The sequence below is a fragment of the Mustela nivalis genome (genome assembly GCF_964662115.1).
Source record: "Mustela nivalis genome assembly, chromosome: 6".
Taxonomy (NCBI): Eukaryota; Metazoa; Chordata; class Mammalia; order Carnivora; family Mustelidae; genus Mustela; species Mustela nivalis.
The window spans coordinates 70,507,666-70,531,940 of record NC_139025.1 but is presented as its reverse complement, the minus strand read 5'-3'; positions in this window follow the sequence as shown (position 1 = coordinate 70,531,940).

Below are 24,275 nucleotides of genomic sequence, written 5' to 3'. Positions count from 1 at the left end.
ACTCAGATGCCCACATCAAAGTCCTATCAGAAAAAGAGGTGTTCTTGTTTACAGGCATAAAAACTACCTCATTCTCCAGTGTCTACACAAGATGTGTGACTCTCAACAAAATATGACAGAAAAATAAACAGGAAATCAGTGAAGATATAAATCTGAAGAACATTATCTAACAACCAAATCTAATTCACATGTATAGAATACTTGGTGAAATAGCAACAGAACACATTTTCCTTCCTGGGGCATTTGGAACATTCTCCGAGAAAGCCCACTTCTGGGCCATAAAACAAACTTCAACAAATTTAAAATCATAGAAAAAAAAATACAGAGCCTACACTTGGATTATTACAATTAAACTAGAAACATAAATAACAGAAAAATATATAGAAAATCCCTACATGTTTAGGAGACAAATAGCATACTTCCAATGTCCCGTGGGTCAATGATAAAGTTTCAGTGGAAATTTTAAAAATATTTGAACTGAATGAAAAGAAAAAAATACCACGTTTCAAAATTTAAGGGCTGTGACTGAGGCAATGCTTAGAGAGAGACTGATAGCATTAGATTATTTGTCACCCAACTTTATCTTTATTGGAATATAAGTGACAAGTAACACTGTGTAAGTTTAAAGTGTACAACGTGATAATGTGATATATATGCATTGTAAAATAATCACTACAGTAAGTGGTGAAAATGGACACCCTTCTCTCAGTTCCCATCTTAGAGGAAAAGCTTTCAGCGTTTTACCATTGAGTGTGATGTTAGCTGTGGGCTTGCTGTATATGGCCTTTATGATGTTGAGGTACATTCTATACCCAATTTGTTGAGACCAGTTTTTATCATGGAAGGATATTAAACCTTGCTAAATGCATTTTTCTTGCATCTACTGAGATAATTATGGGATTTTCGTCTTCTAGTCCAGTAACGTGATGTATCATATTTATCGATTTGTGAAAGTTGAACCATCCTTGCATCCCAGGGATGACTCCCTCTCAATTATGGATTAGACCCCGTTAGTCAACTGTTGAATTTGGTTTGTTAGTGTTTTGTTGAGAATTTTTGCCTCTATATTCATCAGGGATACTGGTTTATAGTTTTCTTTTCCTTTAGTGTCCTTATCTGGCTATAAATCAGAGTAAAGGCCAGCCTGGTAAAGTAGGTTTGAGAGTATTTCTTCCTCTTTAATTTTTTGGAAGAGTTTGAGCAGGATTGGTGTTAATTCTTCTTTAAATATTTGGTAGAATTGACCTGTGAAACCACGTGGTCTTGGCTTTTCTTTGTTGGGAAATTTTTGATTACTTATTCGATCTTTTTTGTTATTTGTTTATTCAGATTTTTAAATTTTTTCATGATTTACTTTTGGTAGATTCTATGTTTCTAGGACTTTATCCATTTCTTCTAAATTGTCCAATTTGTTGGCATATGATTATTCATACTTTTCTGTTATAAGCCTTAGTATTTCTGTAGTGACTATTGTCATTTATAATTTTATTTGATTTCTCTTTTTTGATTGCTCTAGCTGAAGGACTTTCAAATTTATTTATCTCTTCAAAGAAAGAACCCTTAGTTTTGTTAATCCTTTCTATTGTTTTCTTCTTCTCTATTTCATTTATTTCTCCTCTAATCTTTATTGCCATCCTGCTGCAAATTTTAGGCTTAGTTTGTGTTTTTAGTAGTTCCTTGAGGTATAAAGTTAAGTTGTTGGGGAACCTGGGTGGCTCAGTTGGTTGAACATCCGACTTTTGGTTTTGGCTCAGGTTATGATCTCAGGGTCATGAGACTGAGCCCCACATTCAGCACAGTCTAATTGTCCCTCTCCCTGCCTCTCTGCCCCTCCCCCTGCTCTCTCTCTCTCAAATAAATAAATAAATAAATAAATAAAATCTTTTAAGAAGGTTGAGGTCTTTCTAATTCCTTAATATATGCATTTACAATTTATTTATTTACTGAATAGTTCAGCTAGTAGCATCCGTGGACAAGCCAGGCTTGTTATTGGGATGTTTAGTTAGATAAAACCATGGCCCATGCTCTGAAGTTGATGGGTCAGGAGGTGGGGGTTGCCACTGGCTGGGCTCTTTGATTGAGTAGGCTTGCTGGCTGGGATCTTCATTCACATGGGGCTACTGGATATGTCCTATAATCAGGAAGGTCTACTAGCTAGGTTCCATAATCACCTTTGGTCAGAGAGGGCTGCAGGCTGTGTTACTTGGCAAGGCAGTGGCACTAACTAAATTCTGTGATTGGGTAGTGCTCTGGGCCATGCCCCCACAATTGCTACTGGTTGAGTGAGGTCTCACACTATTCTTTCAGATGGGATGGTGTTGCCTAGTTGGATGAGGCTGGAGACTATGCTTCATGGATAGACTGGGTTGCTGTCCAGGCTCCTTGGTCAGATAGGACTACTGCTATGCTCTGCAGCTGAATGTGGTTACTACCTGGTCTCTGATGAAAAGTGATATTGTAGGGTAGCCTCCACAGCTGGTGGTACCATAGGCTGGGCTCCAAGGCTATTCAGGGTTTCTATTCAGACTCCCTGGTTATATGGGGCCAGAGGCTAGGTTGGACTGTTAGCAGGGCTACTGGCTGGCTTTTCTGCCCAGCCAAACCACCAGATATGCCTGGACATATCTAGTGCATAGATGGGCATAGATGCTGCTGGGCATCTATAGCAATGCTTACTGGTGGGGCAGGACTGGAAGCTATGCTTAGCCTTGGAAGAGACTACAAATTTACTTCTCTGATCATGTGCAGCCCTAGAATGGGTCCCATGGTCAGTCTAGTCTATTGACTGGGAATCTAAATCAACACAGGCCAACTGATCCCCAGGCCAGATGGAGTCACTGATTTAGCTTTACCAATGGGTAAAGCTGTTGGCTGGGATCTGCTTAGACACTACTACAAGTAGGAATGTGGTGAGCCTAGATCTGAGCGCTGGCTGCTATAAGCCCTGTCACCCTTTTCGGTCTCCATCTGACCCCCAGCAAACAAGCTCTGCAGGTTCCCCCCAGTGATCCCCATGAGGTGGGATCCAAGCAAACCTCCTGGGAAGCATCCTGCCACACTGGGAGTTCTGAAGGTCCATCCTGGGCTTTTTTTTCCCACTGGAGAAACCAAAGGCCTGGGGGTGGGAGGCACTCTTGGTGTAGTAGTGGACTGGCATGAAGGTGGAACTATGCAGTCAGAGTTCAGCCCTTTATCTCACCATTCTGAGGCAGGACTTCTCAGTCTCTTCCGTCTAGAGAGATGCTTTAGCCTTATTCCCAAGTTCTGGGATTTTCACAATGGTGTCTTATCTATGGCTAGCTAGAAAACCAGAAACTAGAAAAAGAAAAGCAAACTAAATCCAAAGGAGAAAAGAAGAAAATAACAAATACAAGAGCAAAAGTTTATTTACTAAAGAAAAACCTCATTATCATGTCTCTAGACAAAGAAAAAGCATTTGATAAGGTTCAAGATCAATTCGTGCTGAAAACTAGGAATAGAAGAGAATTTTCCTAATATAATAAAGCATACTTACAAGATATCTATAGATAACATCAGAAAGACTGAATGCATTAACCTTAAGATCAGAAACAGGATAGAATACACTCTCTCAACACTCTAATGCAACATTCTACTGGAAGTTCTGGCCAGTGTGGTAACACAGTAAGAAGGAATAAAAGGCAGAAAGATTGGAAAGATAAAATAAAATTGTGTCTATTCACAGATAACATTAATCAATACAAAGTCCAAAAGAATTTATAAAAATGTCCTTAAACAAGTGAATTAATAAGATTGCAGGATACAAGTCCAATATACAGAAACCAATTTCACTTCTATATATTAGCAATGGATGACTAGAATTTGAAGTTTAAAAAAATTATTTAAATAACAACCCCCCAAGTGTTAGCTATAAATCTAACAACATAAGTCTAGAATTTATACATTGAAAATAAAATATATTGGCGAAAAATATTTTAAAAAGGCCAAAAGATCAATGGAACTGAAAAAGATATACACTAATATAGTCAGCTGATTTTTGTCAGAAGAGCAAATGTAATTCAGTGGAAAAATAATAGTCTCTTCAAAAAATTTTGGTAAGAAAATTGGACATCTATATGCAAAAATACAAACTTCGACCTACATAAAATGAATTATATACATAAATTTCACATGTAAAATTCCCAAACTCTAAGAAGAAAACTTAGAAGAAAATCTTGGGCTACAGATTTTAGATGTGACACTAAAAAAAGGATCTTTGAAAGAAAAAGATGATAAATTCAAATTTATCAAAATGAAAAACTATTGTTCTGTGAAAGGCACAGTTAAGAAAATTAAAACAAAAAGCACAAGTAGGAGAAAAAATTTTCAAATTATATATCAAGTCCTTATTTCCTTATTTCTCACGATTCAGGAATAAGAAAACAAAACAGTCCATTTAAAAAAATGGCCAAAAGATCTGAAGGAACATTTCACTGAAGAAGATATACAGATTGTAAATAAGGACATGAAAAGATGTCCTTAGGGAAATGCAAATTAAATGCAAATTAAAACTTCAATGGAATACAAGTACACATCTATTAGAATGGCTAAAATAATCATTTTTAAAAGGCAGTCTCAAGTGTCAGCAAAGATGCAGAGCACTTGGTATATTGCAGATGGGAATGTAAGATGTTTTTGCACTTTTGAAAACAATTTGGTAGTTTCTCATAAACTTAAAAAAAATTTGCCATTATGAACCAGCAATCTCATTCCTAGATATTTAATGAAAAATAATAAAAACTATTTTCATGTGAAAATCTTCATATGACTGTTTAATGTACACTTTATTCAAAATCACGAATAAATAGAAAGGACTCAGATATCCTTCATTCCCTGGTGAACATATAAAGAAGCTGTGGTACGTCCATACAATGACATACTACTCAGCAACTAAAAAGGATGAATTGTTTTTGCACACAACAATATGGATTAATCATAAATGTGCCTTCTTAAGTGAAAGAAGCCAGATCTGAAATGTTACATTTTGCATAAATCCACATATATAGTACTTTGGAGAAGACATATGTATAGGAACCAAAGACAGAATCGGACAGATGCCAGGAGTTGGAAGGTGAAGGAAGGAGTTGACCAAGACTAACATATGGGAATTCCCAAGGGGATGGAATTATTCTTTGTGGTAGTGCATCTAAGACTCGATGTATTTGTCAAAACCCACAGAACTGTACTTCACAAAGAGCAGATTTTCTTATACATAAATAAATAAAAAAATCAACCACGATGAGAGGGGAGAGATGAAATGCCAACCATGACAAAGGAAACCAACTACATTACAGATGATTAAAGGCAGTAGGAAAGAAATGAACTTGGGTAAATAAGTTTGAAAAAAAATGATTTAATTCGATCCTGTAAGGTAAAGACAGAAATAATTTTGCACTACCTTTGCATTCTAGTTAGTAAACGTGTTTCTCACAGAAGTACAGTTTATCAAGTCTGAAACTATATGCATACTGCACTGGACAGATAAGGGAGTATGCTGTGATAATGAGAGCCAAGGTTCTCACTCTAGGAAAAAAAGAAGTAACAGGTAAGCAACGAGAAAAGACCAGCATAAACAGCGCTGTTGTAGAATGGAGTCAGAGGTATAAGATGAACTTGTGATGACTTAAGTTGATGCAAACTGAACAACAAAATAAGTAATAATACTGTTGCATTATACATAATGCATAACTTTAATAACAGGTATCCATAAGTTCACTCAGTTATCAATAGGAAGCTGAATATATAAATAAATGGGGAGAAGGGACACCACAGTACTAATGCTACAAGCAAGCTCTACCAAATGGCTGCTAGAATTAGTGAATGCAAATTTATTCAGAAACAGGATAACTCTATTTCCCCTTAGTATTTATTAATTATAAAGCATATCCCCAAATATTTATTAATTATGAATGGAAATACAGTAATTTTATAGTAAAGAAACCTGGCAGGTACTACCCTATCTAAATGATCAAAATTAATATAATCAGGTATATATGGTGACATCATCTACCCCCCCAACAGGTGCATAGAACCTCTGTGTTATCTATCCTTCCCAACACTGCATCACCTCAATCTAATCATGAGAAAACATCAGACAGACCAAATTGAAGGTCATGAAAGACAAGAAAACACTGATGAATTGTCACAGATTAGAGGAGATCAAGGAGACGTGAAAAATAAATTCAACTTGAGATCCTGATTGGATCCTGGAACAGAAAAAAAGCCTTTATGGGAAATGCTGAAATCTGACTAAAGTCTCTAGCTTAATTAATAGTGTTGTGCCAATGTTAATGTCTTGTCTTTGATAATTGTCCAGCGGTTAGATAAGGATAACTAACATGGGTGAGGGCATATTGGGTACTTTCTGGACTACTTTGCAAGCCTTTTCTAAGTCTAAAATCATATCTAAATTTAAAAAAAAAAAACATTTTAAATGACAAAACTCTCTATACTTCCATTCTAGATGCCATTAAAATATACAACATAAAAGCATACAAAATTTTCATGACTTTGTTTAGCATTCTGAATTTTACCTTTCAAAAAAAAATCAATGTCTTATTTCTATAATTTCCACTTTAACTGATGAAATAAAAAGAAAGGTTTTAAACTATGATTTATACGTGTCTCTCTTCAAGTAATAGATTGTGGGTGTGGAGAGTTTTTATCCCCCTTCAATGAAAAGCCAAATTAGATATAATGATCAGTGATTTTATCTGTTTAATTTTCATAGTACTAGAGACATCTTTCAATACTGAGCAGAATTTTGAAGAAGTCACTGTAACTGGGATTTTGTGTAGTCACTGTAACTGGGGTTTTGTGTAGCTCACACTGAGGCAAATCTGCAGTTACTCTCCTAACGCTTCTCATCAACTTGTACTTCAGCCTTGGCATTGCTTATTTTTCTCTGATCTACCCAACTGTTCATCATGGGTATAAATTAAATAATACATTATTTAAAAAAGCAAAACAACATAAACTCAAAATGATAATAATGGCATCAACATTACATGGGGTAAGAGACTGACTAAATGACTACATCAACAACCACCTTATGTTTGGCCGCCTTTCTTAACTGCTTTACATTCACATCTTGTAAGTATTGAGAGGTTCTCCAATTATTCCATTTAAAATACAAATACGTAGTTTTCCACTGTTCTGTTTGAAAAGTGGAAACTAGAACAAATGACGTGGCTGGCTTTAACGTCTCCCTGAATAATCTTCAATTTCTGCATGTTCACAAACCATTGTTTGAAAGGCACAGGCCTGAAGATAGGTAAAGAACTGACCACTTTAAATGCTCAACCTGTTTATACAGAGCAGAATACACAAAATAAAAGAAAGTCAATTTTGTATCATTTAGGATATTTTTGGCTACAGATAACAAGACAAGAAGCCCTAAGGCAGGGTGGCTCTAGAGTCTATTAATTCATCCACTTAATGAAGACCTAGGAAACCCAACTTCTTTATGTATTTCCATTGCCACATTTTCCTCACAGAACTTCCAGACATAAAAATGTCCAAAGAAAGGAGTCTGTTGCTCTGTGTCACTTTGCAAAGTGAAGAAATCTTTCTAGGAAATTCTCACCACCTAGTTGACATCCTTTCATGTCTTATTGGCCAGAATTATGTCACTTTCCCATCCCTAAACCAATTACTGGCAGTAAACCAATGTACTAATCTAGGATTGACTCCTGAATTGAGAATATAGTCACTTTCCCTGAAAGCTGGATACTTAGATAAAGCTAGTTTGTGTTGACAAGAAAGACTGGGTTAATGGGTATTGAGTGGGCAGCCTACTGTGTCTATTAAAAGCATCTTTTGGAAGGAATTTAAGTTTACAAAATTGTACAGAGAATGGGAGTGCATAAGTAATAAGAAAGCTTAATTCAGTGTTATGAGCTATGAGAGAAATATACCCATGATTCTATCAGTACACCTGTGCTAGGAAGATTGAGAGCTAATGCCATCAGAGATGGCTTCCTGGAAAAGGTAACACATGGACCAGATGGGGCTGGAGGAGTGTAAGTATGCGTTGGAACAGTAAAGACAGATGAGAGCAAGAAGGGCACCCCATAGTCTATGCCAAGGAGTTTGTGTGCACTGCCCTGGAATTGACTGAAAACAGTGGAAGACTTTAAACACGTAAGGGACATTGTGAGATTTGCTTTCAAGAAAGATCGCAGTGTACAACAAGAACAGGCCGCTTCTTCCTCTGACATTTTATGCTTCTTATTATCTGATCTTCCTTATCGGCACTTAGCATTCATGAGTTGATATGAGTTAGTTTTCATGTGGAGAGAAGCTGAGTCTTATTTCTTAAACTACATTATAAATGCTAAGAGGGCAGAAATGAATGGCCAGTTACTCAGTTAAATGCCTCTCGATAACATAGAACACCGATAGCATTTAGAAAGTGCTGACGTTGTTGTTTGTCAACTACTTCCTGCACATTCCATCTGCACCACTGCATTAACTATAACTCTAGATGGTATGATTGGAGGCATGATTGAAAAGGGTATGAGTGGACACAGTAAGAATAGGGCAAGACCGTTATTTCCTTCATCAGTGAAACAAGTGATTATCATCCCTCTCCTTTAGAGTTTATTTATTTATTTATTCATTCATTCATTAGAGAGAGAGCGTGCAAGTGTGGGGAGGAGGAAGGGACAGAGGGAGAGGAAGAGAATCTTAAGCAGACTCCATGATGTAGGGTTCGACCTCACAACCCTGAAATTATGAGCTCGAATCAAGAGTCTGATGCTTAACTGACTCAGCCAACCAGGAGGCCCTCCCTTAGAGTTTTAAGGCTTAAATATATTTCAAGTGAAACATTACATATTGGGGACTAAATAAATAGAATTTTGTCTTGTTTATTTCTTTATTATTCTCTCCATAATTGGAACATAAACTTCTATGACAACAGAGAGTTTGCTTATCTAGCTCATCAAAGTTGGATGTATATCCTTGTTCTGCTACTTGTAAGAGTTGTGACCCTGGGCAATTATTTAGCTCTGTATTTGTCAGTTTATTCATTTGTAAAATGTGGTTAATAATAGTACTACCTCATGGGATTGTTATGTAAAGGCAATATATATAAAGTGTTTAACACTGCCAGGATACAGAGTAAGCATTCGTAACGAGTGACAATTATTACTTGTGATTACTTAGAAAGGAACAAGGCAACCGCTGTTCACTAAGATTAAGTGAAGACCAATTAATCTCACAGCAAACAACAACACCTGCAATAACAAAACCCAGAATACTAGTCTTGGAAATCCGAGGCCAGTTCTTCATAGAGTATACTTGATGTTAGCCAGGCCTCTGGTAAAGCTTCTCATGATACCCTTGCAGACAAGATGCAAGAATTGATCTTTCTGACAGACCGTCTCAGAACTTAGTAGCCAGAAGGTTCCAAATCATGGTCTATATCAGAATCACCAGGATGTTCTATGAAAAATGAAGATGACCTAACCCTTGCCCCACCATAAATCAAATGAATTAGAATTATACAGGTATTCTCCAGGAATCTACGGTTTGATCAAGCTTGCTGGATGAATCTGATTTGCTGCCAAGCTTTAACCACTGAATTATACCATGCAGTGCTAAAGGGCAAGTGTTCCGTCTTCGATGTTGTTATAGCTTTAATAATGATTTAGTGTCCGACATATAGTAGATGCTCAATAAATATTTATTTGTTGGACTGTGAAAGAAATCTCAGGAACGTGCATATTTCTATTGAGTTCAACATGTTCAGAAGCCATTTGAAAGAGACTGAAGGCATGCTTAACAAATTTACTGATGGCAGAAAAGACAGAGCACAGCAAAGAGAGAGAGACCCAGTGAGAGAGGGAGTACAAGCAGGGCAAGTGGGAGAGGGAGAAGCCAGGCTTCCCGCTGAGCAGGGATTCCCCATGTTGGGCTTGATCCCAGGACCCTGGGATCATGACCTGAGCTGAAGGCAGACTTTTAACTACTGAGCCACCCAGATGCCCAAGCCTAAGGTTTTAAGAAAATAAAACGACTGCCTAAGCAGCATTTTATGTAAAAAAGAACCAAAGATCTAGTTGCCTCCATATTAATGTGACCTAACAATAGGACAGAGGTTATTGACAAAATATGTATTATCTTCAGATATGTTAATCAATGTGGCACAGCTTTCCATTTGCCTTTTCCAGGGGTAAGTCAGCATCTGGGCTAAATCTGGCCCTCTCCTTGTTTCTCCAAATAAAGTTTTATTGGAACACAGCCACATTCATTTGCTTATGTATTGGCTATATCTATTTTCTCACTAGAGCTGCAGAGTTGGGTATTTGCATCTATCATATAAACTCCAAAGCTAAAAATATTTACTATCTGGCCCCTTGCAGAAAAAAGGCTGTCAACCCCCATTTTATCCCAAATCATACTCTCCCCGCCTTCCTTAGTAATAGGACCTACAACTGTTATCTGGGCATATGACTACCTAGATTAAAGACTGCATTTTTTGGGTATCCTTTGCATCAGGAATTTCATGTGACTGTATTCTGGACAGTGAGGCATATGTAGAACTATTGTGTTTCAGCTTTCTGTAATCTTCCTGGAAAGATAGCTCCTTCACCCTCATGCTGGTTGGAAATTAAACTTGATAGCTGGAGCTCAAACAGCCATCTGGGTCCATGCAGATAAAAGCCTATGCTTGGCAGCCTGGACCTGAAAGGGGCCCAAGTCCCTGAGTCCCCAGTGACTCTGTGGAATTTCCACAGTAGTCCTTCGCTGCCAACTGCCAGACATTTTTTACATATAACAATTTAAAAAAAAAAAAAAACATTGCTATTCATTTGCAATGTTCTGTCACTTGCATACGTACCTATCCTAACAGATCCAGATGTATAATGGCCAGCTCTCAGAGTGGATTCTGCTGTTCAATCACATCAGGAGTCTTTCTTGCCTTGTGAAGTTATAGAACTCTCCATCACTGGAAGGTTTTAAGCAGATCCTGAAAAACCACCTGTCAGACAAGTGATGCAGAGTTCCCTGAATTGGATGGAGGTTAAACTATATGACCTCCCAGATTCTAAGTTGGGTATTCCTGGACCACATTTTTCTTTATTAATGGAAAGTGTTAAATGGGTTCTTAGTTCAAGCACTTAAAATGATTAAAGTAACCAGCCAGAAAGCCAAGCTGCCAAAATGGAAAGTGCAGAGGGAGTAAAATATCAGCACAATTTCAACTTTCTATTTGCAGCAAAGCAATGATTCTGATGGTCCATTAGGCTCTCATTGAGGGAAGCACTGACACTACATCAGATGACAAAACCTCCTGTCCAATAAGCTGCTGCTATCCATTTTCATAGAAATGCTGGGACAAGGGAACAATATCATTCCTCCTTGTGGGTGATCCTTTTCTGCAGAAAATGTGTTTTGTATTTTATTTTATTATTTTATTATAGATTGTAGTTAAATTGAGCCCAGCATGAACACCAATAATCTATAAATAGATTTATGTATCCTCTATTACATAAACATGAAGGAATAGGGAATCCTTCAACGAGTGAAGGATAAGAGTCAGGAATTGTGTAACTATGGCACAAACATACCTTCCGATTGTTGATGCCTCTTTATTTGCATTTTTTTCAGGACTCATTGTGAATGCAATTTCCTCAATGATCCTGCTGCGAAGGACAAGCCAGGTTTTCCCATTATTTTCTCTCATGTTATCTTATATTTATCCTTCAGGGAAGTTGTCACAAATACAATTAATCAGTCGTTTGATCCCTTCCCAGTAGTCTGTAAGACCCTTGAGCACTGTGGCCATGTTTGTCTTCATCACTCTTTATTCCCATCTTTAAGGCAGTGCCTGGCTAATGGAGGCAGTTAAAAAAAAAAAAAAAAAAAAAAAAAAAAAAAAAAACCAACAAACTTGTTGAAGGGTGATGATGCAATTAGGAGATATAATTCTATTATTTATTATATCTTACCTCCACATTGGGGTGCAAGTGCAGATTTCTCAGCTTTAAATAACCCAAGGCAGAATGATCCTTATTAAAAGAAAAATTGGGCACCTGAACGAAAAACAGACAGCCACATCAATGACAACAAACTGGATACCCTAGTCGTAGAGCTCTGTTATTTCTTTATTTTTTCAATTTTTAAAAAAGATCTTATTTATTCATTTGACAGAGAGAGACACGGTGAGAAAGGGAACACAAGTAGGGGAAGTGGGAGAGGGAGAAGCAGGTTTCCCACCGAGCAGGGAGCCCAATAGGGGGCTCGATCCCAGGACCCTGGGATCATGACCTGAGCCAAAGACAGACAATTAACAACTGAGCCACCCAGGTGCCCTAAAATTTGTTATTTCATTTGGCCAGTCAACACCTGAGAACTCGTTTCAATGTTTGGGGAATTCCTGATGCTAGTGAGACTGCCTCCCAGTATAGAAGCTGAAAATAGCAGACATTCACTTTCCCAGGCTCTCATGCACCTTGGGAGTAGATAATTGACCTAGACTGTAGTGATTAAATTAACAAGTTTCTGACTTTGAATCAGGAACCCTGGCAGCTTTTGTGACTTGCAAATAAGAACACCAATATAAAGCCTCGTACCAGAAGTGAGTATGTAACAACAGAAGAAGAAAACAGCAGGTTCAAAGAGAATGAAGGCCAGGCCTGGGCTCAATAACATGGATTTCCTGTAGCAAATGTCCACCAGGCCAATCAAGCTGCTGCTATTGATGAGTATCCCTTTGTCAACAGCTCCAGCTAATCAACCCTAATTCTTGGTGGGACATCTAGACATTGGGTATTAGGTCGTCGATTACATGTGATGCACTTAACCATGAAAGGAACTTCACTTTTTCCATATTAGAAGAGATGGCTATTATTGGTTTGGCATTCTTTCCCCATCAACCATACTTATTTCAACAACCATCCCTAGAGTTAACGAATGCCTTATGCCACTCGATAATATCTCACACAGCATTGATAAGTGCTTAGAATTATGCCTAAAATACAATTAAGCCAATAAAACTATTATTGTCAGACCTTCTAGTTTTGCCACATACTGCTTCCCCAAAAAACAGATGGTTGCGTGTGACAGAACATTGTCTTATTAGAGTATATTTTGGTGTCAGTTTCAAATAACTTGTGAGTCTGAAATACCATCTTAAAAAGTGATATATACTATACTCTAAGCCAGAAACCATACAATTACTTCCATAGTCAATACACAGAGTTCCAAAAATCAAGATACGGCGCTATCTATAAGAGTTTCATGACTTTACTTGGGTAGTCTTGAAAGCAAGACTGGTAACAAAAGCTTTTACATGGGCTATTTATTTGGTAAATGACTTGGGGGCAGGAAGGAGTGACAAGAGAAATAAAATGGAATGAAAGAAATAGAGAAATAAAATGGAGTGAGTCAAAGACAAAACAACTGTGTATTTTCCAGTTAGACACCACTGTGGGCAAGAGGTACTAAGACCGACATCTTACAAAAGGCATCTCAGAATGTTCCTTCTGGGAAAAAAGTAGTGGAAGCCTGTCTCTATTCCTCCTCTTTCAAAAGGGGACGAAGCTGGCCCATGAACTTCTGGACTACACATGTCTGAGCACTGAGTCAGTTCCTGCACTGTTCATGACACGGCGTCAGAAGGCTCTCGAGCAGGAAGCCAGAAGGACACAATACAGGACCAAGGTGACTCATTCCAAGTTGCACCTGCACAAAGCTGAATGAAGCCTGTCTGGGACTAGTAGGACCAAGATTTCTTGAGAAAGAGGTGGGGCTGGGTAGATTGGAATGACAAACAAGTGAAATGTTTGAAAATCTTCAATTAAGTGTTTGAGAGAGTTACCATCACTGGTTAACGTAACAACCCGTGATTCTCAAAAGATTATTGCTCCCAAGCCTGATTCTGTATGTTAAGGACTTAGAAATCTTTATTTTATTTTATTTTATTTTATTTTATTTTATTTATTTATTTGTCAGAGAGAGAGAGAGAAAGAGAGCATGCCAGCACAGGCAGACAGAGTGGTAGGCAGAGGCAGAGGGAGAAGCAGGCTCCCCGCCAAACAAGGAGCCTGATGTTGGACTCTATCCCAGGACGCTAGGATCATGACCTGAGCCGAAGGCAGCTGCTTAACCAACTGAGCCACCCAGGCGTCCCAGAAATCTTAACACAAAAGAGAATATCCTTCTACCAGGAGACACAACAATGTCTCTACTGAATTTGAATCCCCACCATCAGTTTTAGAAAAATTAATGTGATTTTTTTTTCTTGTGCTTGTCTTGATCTTTTCCTTCCATCTACCCAAATATTTTATTTTATTTTTTAAAAGGTTTTATTTATTTATTTGACAGAGATCACAAGTAGGCAGCAAGGCAGGCAGAGAGGGAGAGAAGAGGAAGCAGGCTCTCTGCCTAGCAGAGAGCCCAATGCGGAACTTGATCCCAGGACCCTAAGATCATGACCTGAGCTGAAGGCAGAGACTTAACACTGAGCTACCCAGGCACCCATACCCAAATATTTGAAATGTGATGTGGTAATGATGAATACCATTACGATTTGGTTCATGGAATACCCATTACTGAGAGAGGATTTTAAGGAAACCAACAGAAAAATAGACATTACCCAGAACCTTGGCTTTGGTGCTGAATGAAGCAACTGAATAAAACATGAGCCATCCACAATCGGAAATGACCAAGTGTATCTCTGGATTACGGGGCATAATTGCATTATGTCAGGCAGGAGTTTTTTCCTTTAATGTTTACTAATTATAAAAAAGAATGCATATTGATGTTGGTCACACAAATGAGTAGACTATTTGTACTAATGAATTTGTGTTCACTGCCAATCCTATGGTTTTTCCTATTTCTATATAAGGAACTTTCTGCTGCATGAGACCTTTTGGAACCAGAATTCCCTTCCTAGTTGTTATGGTACATTTTATGTGTCAATGTGACTGGACCAGAGTGCCTAGATATTAGGCCAAATGTTATTCTGGACACTCTGCATCTGTGAGGGTGTTTTCAGATTAACATTTGAATCAGTAGACTGTAAAGCTGATTGCTCTCCCGAATGTGCATGGATCTCATCCAAACAGTTGGAGGCCTGAATAAAACAAAAGGGCTGACCTCTTGAATGGAGAGGACCTCCTCTTGCCTGATTATTGAGCTGGGGTATTAGTTTTTCTTGCCTTTGAATTTGAACTGAAACCTTGGCTCTCCTTGGGTCTCAGGCCTACTGGCTTCACACTGGAACTTACAACATTTACTCTCCTGGTTCTTGGGCCTTCAGACTCTGACTGGAATTACACCATGGGTCTCCAGTTGACTGACCATGGATTCTGGGACTTCTTAGTCCCCATAATCACTTGAGTCAATCATTTATAATATATTAATCATATATTATATATAAATATTATATAGTAATGATATATAATATATTATAATCATATGTAATTGTATATGGTTATATATAATGATATAATTATAATATATTACACATTATTACTATATTTTATATATGTATATATAAAAAATATATATAATATTGTTGGTTCAATTTCTCTGGAGAACCCTGACTCGCACACTAAATAAAGATACCACGGGCTTGCTTTTCCAGACTTTTCCCAGCGATATGATACTTACCCAGATATTGCCAGGAGGATTTACCCTAAAAGTCAAATGAGAAACCCAGGTTGTTTTTCACTACAATTAAGAATCTATATCAATGTGAACATTACCAGAATGTTGGAGACACGAAAAGTCACATTCAGACTGATTGAAATATATATGTGTATCTATATCAAACTGCAGCCATGACCATCTGTTGGTCTAAAAATCTAGTTCAGCCCACTCCCTAAAGAGTTTTGCAGTTCTATATTCTATTATGGTTTGGTTGAGGCTATTTGAAAAGGTGACTGGCACTGTACTATATGGTATTGGACAATGAAGTAGGCCTTAGGAATAAACAATTAATAATGCGGGAGAAAGACTTTACTCCTGTTATTCCCATGAAGTAATGACATGTTCATAAATTGACAAGAAAGCAGGTCATTTGCTATATGAACAAAGTTAATTAAAAGAAACATATGCCAACTATATAGAAAAACAATTAGAAAGAAAACCTAAGGGCAAATAATGCTCCATCTCTCTTTTTTTTCTTCCTTTCTCTTGCAGAGACAATGCTGACCCTTCCTACTTTCCACAAAATGGTGACTAAAGAGATAACTGTAAAGTGAACTATAATTAAGCTTTTAAAAAATTAGTTGCACAGGGGTGCCTGGGTAGCACAGGCAGGTAGCACAGGCAGCTACCAGCTTACAGCATCACTACTACCACAAACAGCTTACAGCATCACTACTTTGATTTGCCTTTTCCTAATTCTTTGTACAACTAACTTTTTCTCTTAAATATTTATTTATTTTTTTTGAGAGAGTACGGGGAGAAAGGCAGAGGGAGAGAGAAACTCGGGCCGACTCCATGCTGAGCCTGACTCAGGGCTCAGTCTCTGACTGGGGTCATGCCCTGAGCTGAAACCAAGTGTTGGCTGCTTAATCAACTGTGCTACCCAGGCACCCCTGTGCAACTAATTTTTTAAAAGCTTAATTATAGTTCACTTTACAGTTATCTCTTTAGTCACCATTTTGTGGAAAGTAGGAAGGCGTCAGCATTGTCTCTGCAAGAGAAAGGAAGATGAAAGAGAATCACCTCATCACAGTCATCAGGATATTTTCACATATGGAGCTACAGAAATTAAAACAAGAATACGGCTTCTATTCCTACCTTAAGCAGTAAGCGATATTTTCCAATCCATCTATAAATAATAATAATTTTGTCTTCTTTCCAGGTCTAGTACCTCTTTTAACAATTTCCTTCTTACACTGTTTCTTTTATAAATACCCAAAAGTATTTTATTCAAAATAGTAAAAAACAGTTGTTTTTTGACAAGCCATGACAAGGATGAATCAGTGAACTGACGGGCAGAGACCTAGGGAATGCTGAGATGGCATTAGTTTGGGTATGATGTGCTCATGAACCCCAGTAGGAAAAAGAGAAATGGGTAGGAAGGGACATGACTGAGAAATATTTTAGATACTTCTCTGCAAAGAGTTGAAAGGAAAAAAGAAAAAAAAAAAAAAAACACTTCAAACCTTCCTTGCAGCAAGATCTAATTGTTATTGTGTTTAATAGGGACTGAAATTGATTATAATCCATTCATTTAAAAAGAGGTGAGGAAAAAAGGATATTAATTAGACATCATGGTGTATAGTTCTAAATATGTGGTTTCAAGATAAATTAAGAAACATTTTCACTTTTTTATATATTAAATGATCTGACACTCTAGCTATATTTGAAATATGTTATGATAATTAACAGTATTCTTTCACAATTTTTCCGAAGCAATTTTCCATAGATTACTTCATAAGGTTTCCTTGAGGCAGGAAATATAGAAGTGCTTTTAGTTTGTGCAGCATGTAAATTATCTTATTTGATACTTATAGTCCTATTGTGTAATTCCTTTTAATTTATTCTACTTATTCAATAACAAAACTTTCAAACTTGTACTTTTCTAGGCAAAACATACTGCTCACACTTTATTTACTAACCTATCCACCTGTAGGCTTTCTAATTCACCCTTCAAAACTTGGTTATTCCAGGGAGTAACCCTTATCTGCTGAATGTATACAATTGTGTGTTTGTGTTGGTGGGAGGGGACTGATGGGCAGGTGGACGTCATCAAAAGGGCAGAAATTGGCAACATTTTCTTTCCTTGGTCCCATGAAGTCAACTAGGCTTTGGCTTCAACGGATCATCCCTTGGAATAATCAAGGTCTTTTTTTTTTTTTTTTTTTAAAGATTTTATTTATTTATTTGACAGACACAGATCACAAGTAGGCAGAGAGGCAGGCTGAAAGAGAGAGAGGAAAAAGCAGGCTCCCTGCCCAGCAGAGAGCCTGATGTGGGACTCGATCCCAGGACCCTGGGATCATGACCTGAGCCGAAGGCAGCGGCTTAACCCACTGAGCCACCCAGGCACCCCAATCAAGGTCTTTTAAGGAGCCAAATTCATAGACAGAAGTAGGAAAGTTGTAGCTAAAAAAGGAGAGCAAATTTTATTATAGAACTCAGTTAAGTTGAGGGTCCCAATTTTGGTAAGTTATACTATAGCTATCCAGACATGTAATGGCCAATGAACTGATAATTTTTTAATGTTATAAAAATATAATATATTGAGTTTGTTTAAATATAATTACAGCAAAGAACCTGTAGTAAGTGTGAAAAATATACCTAAACCTAAATGTTTCTTCAACACAACAGATGTTAGTTCTTGTAAGTTTTTCTAAAGTTATGACTTATAGCTTGAGGTCTTTTGTTGTTGTTTAAGCTGCATATTTCTTAAACAGCTTAAGTTTCCAGGGAGTAAAACTGCGTCAGATGTTTCACAGTAATTAGAAGAGTCTTATGCCTATGTAAATATCAAATAATTTAAATTAAAAAAATTTAAAGAACAGCTTTAAAAACTTATGTTTACTTTCAGGATATTTTTCCAAAAGAAATTAATTGAGAAAGATTGATCTTGAAACTAAATTTCCTATAAAAGAGATAAATGATGTTCAGGGTAAAACAAACAGGATCTGGTTAGAGATTGTATCTATTATAAATTTGAAGTGACTGCTCATTTTTAATTCAACTATCTGTCAGCCTTTTCTAAATTACCTGACCAGTAGGACTGGGTTTCTTGTTCAGGATGTTCTGAGTCATACACTTCCATCAAGAGCTCAGAGTCAGTCCACATTTTTAAAGTTTTTAATTTTCTACTCTCATTGACAGAAAAGGCATATGCTTCCTCTTTTCATCCTTATTATCATCGTAATCATAAAATTTGCATAACATGTCAATTTATTCTTGAGAGTATTCTTTTTTTTTTTTTAAAGATTTATTTATTTTAGAGACAGAGCGAATGAGAGAGAGAGAGAGAGAGAGAAAGAGAGGAGAGGCGGAAGGAGAGAATCCCAAAAGGACTCCCTGCTGAGCATGAAGGCCAACACAGGACTCAATCTTTAGACCCACGAGGATCATGATCTGAGCCAAAATCATGAGTAGACACTTAACCAACCAGAGCCACCCAGGGGCTCCTTGAGAATAGTCTTTAAAGAGATTACGGAATTTTGGTTCTAATCTGAACCACTTTAATTATGAATTTACATCTGAACCAATTTCATTTGTAAATCATGAAACTTAGTCTATTCCTTTCCCATGTAACTCATTTTCTGGTTTGTGTTTTTAAAAATTTCTTAAAGATTAAATGGTGCATAATAGATACACAAAAAAAATAAAAATATTTGCTGTATACAATTTGATGGTTTTGGACATATGCGTATACTCATGAAACTTCCTGTTTCGTTTTAAACAATCATGATAATCTTGCCATGATATTCTCCTTGCAAGTGACTGGTTTAGAATGTACATCGATATAATCTTGTACACAGAAAAATAAGAATAAATAGGCAAAAGGCATATTTTTATTTTTGTTCACTGACTAAAAGTAGAGAGAAGGAGTGGGGAGAGAGGAAGAGGTTCCTTTTTTTCTTTTCCTTTTCCTGTTGGGCTTGTTCATGTCTACATGTGATACCTGAACAGCTTTGGCCATCTTGTGATTGGGCATGGGGAAGCTTCTAGGAGGTGCTGGAGTAGAAAGTTGAAAAGAAACTGGGTCCTTGGTGACAAAATTGAACCAATAAATTAATCAGCCCCGGAGGCTCACTAACTCAGGATGTTCTAATTTTTGAAATAACAAATGTTCTTTATTGTTTAAAGCAGTTGGGTTAGGGCTTTCTACTACTTGTAGCTGAAGACAACTTAACTAAAGCCGACAGCTCGGAATTGTTTTTCATCAGAATCCTAGGTTTGTTCCCCAATTCTTTATCTCTTCATCTTACTTTTCTTCTTTAATTTCTTTTTGTATTGCTTAAGTTTATCTTCAAATAAGTATTCTGACTGAGTGCAGGACCTACACATCCTGAGTCACTGTATGCTTGAAGAAGTATTATATATGCACTTGCCTCCATGCTTGATTGATATTTTATCTAGACCCAATATTTTGTGTCAAAGTCATTGGCCTGTGAAACTTTGAAGGTAATGCATTGTTGATCTCTAGCTTCCAGTGCTGCTCATAAGAAGCCTCATGCAAGTTTGGTTTCCATTCATAGGTAGGTAAGCTGTGTTTTTCCTTGAAAAATTTTAAGACTTTTTTTCCCTCTTGAATCTTATCGTTTTGAGATTTTACAAAACATTTCTTCTGTTCTCTTCTATATTGTTCCTTTGTACCAGGGAATCTCTTTTTATTTAATAGCAGAGATATTCAGCTCACTGAAATTTTCTACTATTCTTCTGATTATTTTTTCACTTACATTTTCTACTGGAAGTCTGATTAAGTAGATTAATCTATCTTCCACAACTTCTTAATGTTTTCATTTTCTCTTTTTTCTCTTTTATTTCATTATTTATTTATGTCCATATTTTAGGCATGAAGTTCCTCAACTCTTTCTTCCAAATTAAAAATCAATTTTATAACAATAATAAAAAGCAAACAGATACAGTGCTTACCTAGTAAAAAACAGACACAGTAGCTTACAGAATACTCACAACAACCCCAAGTGGTAGGTACTAACATAACCCCCTGTTTTACAGATAAAGAAAGTGAGGTAAAGGGAGCTTATGTAATTGTTCAACGTTGCACAGTTGCTGTTGTAAAATCTGGATCAAATCCAGAGATTGTGACCCCAAACTTTGTAATTCAAACAATTATTCTATCCTGGTCTACTACTTGCCAGCAAAGAGGTTGGCAGAGATGGAGAGATCATTGCTCAAGAGATCAAGAAGACCGAGCCCCTCACTGTCTCACCACATCTTCTTGGAGGCTTGGCTGAAGTTTGGGGGTCAACGCCGTTCATGTGGAATGAGAAGACTGCCAGGTTGAAGTCTAGATTTGTAACTTCTGCCTTTTACGCCAGGAGGCTGAGAAGGGAACCATCACAATACTCCACGGTTTCTCTACTAGCATATTTGAAACATGTTGTATCCTGTTACATTCTCCTAAATGTTTTGCCTTACTATCACCAGGCTAGACATAGTTGAGCACATGTTTACTCCACCTCTTTCTTTAATTAATTTTTTTTTTCTTTTGAAATCCTCACTCAGACTTTCTAGGAAGCAGCCCTATTCTCGATGATAAGTTTTTCCTATATGTATTTTAGATTGCAGTTAACAACCCATCAGTTTTCTAGTTTTCAGACATTCTCCGAATTGTCCTGGACATTTCAGGCAGTCTTTTTTATTGCAAGAACTATTACAGATTTATTCATCTTTTGGATAGTTGTCTCGTCATTTTGGTGGTAGTGGTGGAGTAGGTAGGGGGATGGATGTACTCACTTCCTCATTTCCAAACAAAGGCATGGCAGTCTAAATTTATTCAATTCCTGAAATACTCATCCATTTTCTCCAAAAGACATTTTGGCCCATAGAATATAGAATTAATAAAAATATTTCCAGGAAGCCCATTTCTGACATTACTTCTAGGAGACAAGTAGAAAATTGTAGAAACCCTGCCAAAACCAGCTCATAAGCTCTTGGAGTACATACTCCAGTTGATTATAACTACCTCTACTGGATATAATGTCTAATTTTCAGAGTGTACTTTGGAATACAGAAATTTTATCATTCTACTTCTGAGTGAAGGGAAGCTAAATGTAGTATTTGGTTTAAAACACGATTGCATTTGGCAGCAGACATATAGTTAAATATCATTTTTTAAAATATCTGGCCATTTTACAAATGGCATTATTAGTCTTTCTTAATTCAGGCAGCACTTGTAGAACTATGATTCATTCATTCCTTATATAAGGAAAAAAAAATTCGGTAAATGAAAAGTCTGAACATCAACAACAATAAAAAACCAGAATGTGTCATTAAAATCCACACTGACTTTGACTTATTATTACTGGAACTTTCACCACAATCTGTGGCACATTTGTAATAAATTACATTTTCCTCAGCATGTCAAATACTTCAATTTAGTTTTGGCATTTAATCTACTGGAAAAGCCATTTACTTCTATTTCTATGTGTGCCCCTGAAGCCATAGACATCATCCTTTCAGTAACGTTCCTTTGAATCCAAATTTAAGATATAGTTAAGCATATTTAGATCACTTCATTTGAAATGTTCTTAGAAGTTGTGCTAGGAATTATATTCAAAGTTTATGGAGGGAAACCTTGGATGATAGTCGGGGATGGTAGCAGGTAACATAGATCTCTTTTTACCTGCATTAAGGATGCTGAGGAAATTTTTCACAAGTAGTCTTACTCAATGTTGACTGTACAAATTGGCCAAAGGAAGCTGTCACCCGAATTAATAGCTGAAATTTTGTTAAATGGGGAGCACATTGTTGTTGCTGCCTATTGCCGGAATGCAGCTACTTTGACACTCAGGATTCTTTTTTTTTTTTTTTTGCCAGATCCCAAATTGTAAGAGATGCCACAAGTTAGGTCTTTCTATTGTTTTGCCTGTGTGGACCACAGATGATCTAGCCAACTAGAAATGAGAATGAATTGTCTGCTCTATTAATGGTCTCCGTTGGTTCAATGTCAATGACATTTAGGTTCAGGCACATTTGTCTCTTTTGTCCTCTGATCTCGCCATTTCTGGTGTTCAAAAGAGTAAAGCTTCAGCGTGAATAAAAACAGTGAGTCAAAACAGAAAGCGACCGCTGCAATAATCTTAATAACAAAAAATAATAACACTGTCTCTTTACACTTCATCTGTTTGCTCTGCTCTTTAAAATATGAACTTCTTACGGCTTCATTTCCCCAAATGTCACTCTTTAATCTTTTTTTATTCCTCATGTTAAAATAATATAATACCCAATATAGCAATCTTCATCACAGGATTTTTTTTATTATTATATTTTGCGGCCCTGTCAAAACCATTTCTTTAGTTTCTTTTCTCAGACTGATGGTGAGGCATTTTCTCTGCAGCAAAAAGATGGGTAGTTTAAAAACCTACACATAGAGTTAATTTCTATAACCATGGACCACATTTTGAATGGAGCTTCCTTAATATTCTATGATGATGTTTATGTTCTGTATGCATATTTCCTTTGCCTATTCTTGTGTATCACTCCCCTAGGCTTAGAATTACATTTTATTTTACCTAAGCCCATATGCTATTTTGTGCAGATGTTCACACCTACTCATTATTTTCTCCATAAGTATTAATTCTTTATATCTGCACAGAAAGAACATGGGGGAATTGGAGAGAATTATTTCTTCCACTAATGGATTGCCTGCTTTTATGGGCATAAAATATTTGGGTAACCAAACAATTAGTTAGAACTAAAATCCCTTTTTGCCTTAATTTTAGTACTATAAATAGAATATCTGCCAGAATTCTGTTGGAAACACTTTTATCTTAAAGAATAAATACTGAGAAAGATGACTAGAAAAAACACAAATTTAATACTAATGTTAATAATGGCAATAAACATATTCATTGAAACTTGGGTAAGATAGGTGCTGCTTTTTATAGCAACCTTTGATTAATCATTATTTTTTTTTCCTTTCCCACTGGAAAAGAAGAGGAGCAAGAGTGTAGAATACATTTTTTCCCCTAATGAGCCAATCTGAGAAAACAAATCTAAGAAAGCAAAATTATATGATTTCTTAAATCTTTGCAATCCAGAACTAAAAGAATGTCTACAACCATCCTACTGTGCCTACAGATTATTTGCTCCAACTCATCTGGGAGCCGGAGACAATTAGCAGTAATGCATATCTAGCGCTGCTTATATGGTATAGATATGTTTATTTACTTATAGATTGGCTGATCAAAGCCTTGTTCCAGAAAGATTTTTAAGAATTTAAAAAGGCACAAAAGATGCAATTATACAGTATAAATTAGGAGCAAAAGAACAAAGAAGAAAAAGACTTGAAACTTAAAATAGATTCATATATGAAGTTAAAAATTCATGACAGAATCAACCATGTAGTTGATATTGGTAGGTATGTAGCAATTTCTGAGGATGATTAGTAGAGTTTTCTGGGGAAAAAAAAAAAAGAAATCTATTCTTTTCCCATACTGAAGTCGTGATGTCAAGAAACATTATCTGTTTGTAACTTAGAAATGTTGAATTCAAGTTTCAGTGTAACCACCCAAGGAAATAGAGAAAGTTACAAAGAAATTGGGAAAGCACAGAATTCTTTGTGTCTTTTAAAAAGGCTT